Source organism: Papaver somniferum, chromosome 6, assembly GCF_003573695.1.
Source record: "Papaver somniferum cultivar HN1 chromosome 6, ASM357369v1, whole genome shotgun sequence".
In the NCBI taxonomy this organism is placed as follows: Eukaryota; Viridiplantae; Streptophyta; class Magnoliopsida; order Ranunculales; family Papaveraceae; genus Papaver; species Papaver somniferum.
In genome coordinates, this window is record NC_039363.1 from 162,469,052 (window position 1) to 162,473,045 (window position 3,994).

The 3,994-nt window shown below is 34.8% G+C and overlaps 1 long non-coding RNA gene across 1 annotated transcript; it reads right to left on the minus strand.

Moving 5' to 3' along the window:
- Nucleotides 1-1,137: 1,137 nt before the first annotated feature.
- LOC113286360 lies at nucleotides 1,138-3,397 on the minus strand. Its single transcript, XR_003329248.1, has 3 exons — nucleotides 3,255-3,397; nucleotides 2,211-2,771; nucleotides 1,138-1,152 (listed from the first exon to the last, which is right to left on the minus strand). It is a non-coding gene; the product is annotated as an uncharacterized LOC113286360 (long non-coding RNA).
- Nucleotides 3,398-3,994: the final 597 nt, after the last annotated feature.

Genomic DNA, 3,994 nt, shown 5'->3' on the forward strand with positions numbered 1-3,994 from the left:
GAGTTGCATCGGGAAAATTTTTAGGCTACATTGTATCAAAAGAAGGAATACAGGTTGATCCAGAAAAAGTGCAAGCAGTTCGTGACATGCCAACACCAGCAACAATAAAAGATGTACAGAAGTTGAATGGGATTTTAGCTTCGCTGGGGAGATTCATTTCGCGATCATCAGACAAATGCAAATATTTTTTCGATATACTCAAGAAGGGTGCGAAATTTAAATGGACTGATGAATGTGAAAAAGCTTTTCAAGGAATCAAAGAACATCTTATGAATACAACTATTTTACAAAAAGCAGAATCAGGAGAAGAATTATTGATCTATCTTGCGACGACATCGCATGCATTAAGTGTTGTGTTATTGCGAGTAGACGCAGGAGCGGAGAAACCCATTTATTACATTAGAAAAACTTTTAATACTGCTGAGAAGAATAACTCAAAGATTGAAAAGTTATTCTTAGCATTAGTTTATGCATCATTTAAGGTCCGCATATACTTTCAAGCACACAAGATAAGGGTATTAACAAAAGTACCAATTGAATCAGTGATGAAGAATTCTAAAAGATCAGGAAGAATGGAGAGATGGAATGCACAAGTAGGCCACTTTGATATTAAATATGAAATTTTGTCTTCACCAAAATTACAAGTTGTTGCAGATTTCTTGGCAGAATTTCCTTTAGAAGAAGATGAAGTTGTAGAAGAAATGATGGATGTAGAAGAAGAACATGGAGATCCAAAAGATTTATTAACAGAACCAAATAGATTGGAGATATTGGTAGATGGATCATCAAATGGAGAAGGAAATAGAGTTGGAATTGTTTTAATTTCGCCAGAAGGAATAAAAATGGCTTTTTCATTCAGATTGGAATTTGCATCTACTAATAATGAAACAGAATATGAAGCTGTGATACATGCCTTAAAATTCGCAATAGAAATGAAACTAGAAAATGCCAGGATCACTAGTGATTCGCAGCTAGTTATTCACCAAATAAAGGGAGAGTATATTACAAATGAACCATCCTTGAAGAAATACAAGAAACTGGTTGAAGAATTGTCAGCGAAAATCCCAAAAATAAAATGGAGGCACATTTCAAGAAAAGATAACAGACTCGCAGATGCTTTTGCTTTCATCTCAAGCATGATGACAGATCCAACTGCGAGATGCATAAAAATACAAACACTTCTGTCACCATCAATCAATAAAGAAGAAGAAGACGTGGACGTGATGATAATAGACAATGAAGAAGAAGAACAAATGAACAATATCGCAGACTAGAGAATGGAACTTCATGCATATTTTGCGAAAGGAGAAACACTAAGAAATAGATTGGAAACACACAAGTTAAAAAGCCGTGCGACGAATTATGAATTAAGAGATGGATTTCTATACCGAAAATCCTTTAATGGACCATCACTCAGATGTTTGACACGAGAGGAAGGAGAAAAGGTGCTAAAAATGTTACATAGTGGGGATGCTGGCAATCATAGTGGAGGAAGATCTTTGGCACATAGAGCAAAAATGCAAGGTTATTACTGGCCATATATGCATGAAGATGCAAAACAAATATCAAGACGTTGCGAAGATTGTCAGCGGCATGGAAAGAAAATACATGCACCTGGAGCACCATTGTCATCTTCAACTAGTGTATGGCCTTTTGGAAAGTGTGGCTTAGATATTTTGGGGCCATTTTTACCAGGATTTGGACAAAGAAGATACTTAATAGTCGCAACAGATTATTTCACGAAATGGACAAAAGTGAAGGCAGTACAGCATATTCGCGACAAAGATATCTTTACATTCATATTCGAAAATATCATTTGCAGATTCGGAATTCCTGCACAGTTGGTATCTGATAATGGGAAACAATTTGAAGGACAGAATATAGAAATGCTACTTAATGCATTCAAGATAAAATGTGGAAAATCTATTCCTTTGTATCCACAAGCTAATGGGCAAGTAGAAGCAACAAACAAAACAATTGCAGATATATTAAAAAAGAAATTGGAAGGACATCACAGAGCATGGTGCGAACAAGTACATAATGCAGTATGGGCTTATAATACAACTAGAAGAGAAGCTACTGCAGTGGCGGAACCAGAATTTCAGACAGGGGGGGCTAATTTTTTTTTCACGCCATACTATTATTACTTTTAGCTAGCATGATAAAGACGGGCAGAAAAATTGAAGTGAAATATAAAATGAGGTTGTTACCCATTTTATCGCAGAAAGTGCATCCATCCTTACTTCCATGGTTGTCCGACCACTCCTCGAAAGCAACCTGCAGTTTTACTATACCAATGAACTAGTCAGTTGAAAGAAAAAGATTAATTTCAAATGATCTTTCTTCTGAAACCTCATTACTTATATCGGCTAAAGAGAACACAATCAGGCATCAGTACAAAAGAGTTTTCATTATGTATATAAGTAGTCTGGTTGATACAAGTGTACAAAAAACATGGTCTACCAAAAAGAAAAAACCATCGATCAGTATTAGCTTCACAAATGGTACACTTCGACCCTTTGTGACATGCATTTTAGACAACGTCAGGTACTCTCTGGGTATCCATTGCTTCACCTTCTTAATGTCTAAGGTTTACAACTCTACTTCATGATTTCTAGCATTTGGTGAAGATGAAAATGGAGCATTGATTCTTGCTGCTTCTTCTGTTTGAGTCATTTGACTAGATTGAGGTTTGTAATATGTTTCCATAATAGTTCTCCCTCGCTTAGGCGGTCCTTGACGAAGAGTAAACATTGTAAATGTCACCTGTACTGTAAACATAAAAAATTAAAATTAAAATTTGTGTCACATACCAACAATTTTAACAAAATAAAAACAAATTCATAAATAAGAAAGTTAAAACATCATTCAAATAGTAAGATACAGTTTTAACACAATTCTAAGGGAACCCAAATCCTAGAAATTACTTATAATCATCACCATGATCCTAATTTTTTAGCACCAATGTTAAGAAAATAAAACCAATTTCATACATAAGAAATTTAAAATTTATTCAAATAGCAAGATACTTCATTAACACAATTCTAAGAAAACCCACCCTAGAAATTACTTACTAGATCAGTGAAAAATTGAATAATTTCAATAATCTACTTGTAACATGATTACATCAATCTTAGAAAATCGTTAACCTTCCATCAAAATCAAACCCAAACCCTTAAAGTATCATTAAGTTCTTTCTAACTAACCCAATCCCTTAAAATGTCTAACATGAATCCAATTAAGAAAGTACTTACATAACTGAAGAAAGTGGATCTTGATAGTTTGCATCCGTAAATTGAATCAATTTCAGCTAAAGAAGGAACTAAATTGATAAACTCTGAGCCTCTCCTGCACTTGTTCCTCTTATCTCACTTTTTTTTTTTTTTTTTACTTTTTTATATTTCATTTGCAAATTAAGTTGACCAAATAAGACGCATGGTTGATTAAAAATGTGACTCGTGGGCTAACAACTAGCACACGGTGAACTAAATCATCCCAGTTGGTGGACTAAGTTAGTAAATTTTAATTTTTACAAGGATAAATTTCTACTCTGTTCAGGTTTTAGTGGGGGGAGGGGGGTATAGCCCGGGTTAGCCCGCCCTTCCTTCCGCCCCTGAGCTACTGGAATGTCACTTTTTTGTTTAACATACGGAGTTGAAATGGTGTTATCAACAGAAGTTGTTATTCCGACAACAAAAAGAAATGTTTGGGAGAAAAATCTTAGTGCGGGTTTGATTTTAAATAAACTTGATGAATTAGAAGAAAGAAGAGAAAAAGCTTTACAACATATGGAAAATTATCAACGAAGATTAGCCAGAGAATATAACAAACGTGTCAAAATACGCGAATTTCAACCAGGAGATTTAGTTCTGCGAGAAACACCAATATATCAGCGAGAAAATGGTGGAAAATTAGCGAAAAAATGGGATGGACCTTACATCATTAAGGAGATAGTTGGAACAGGAGCTTATAGACTAATGGATCCAGAAGGAAG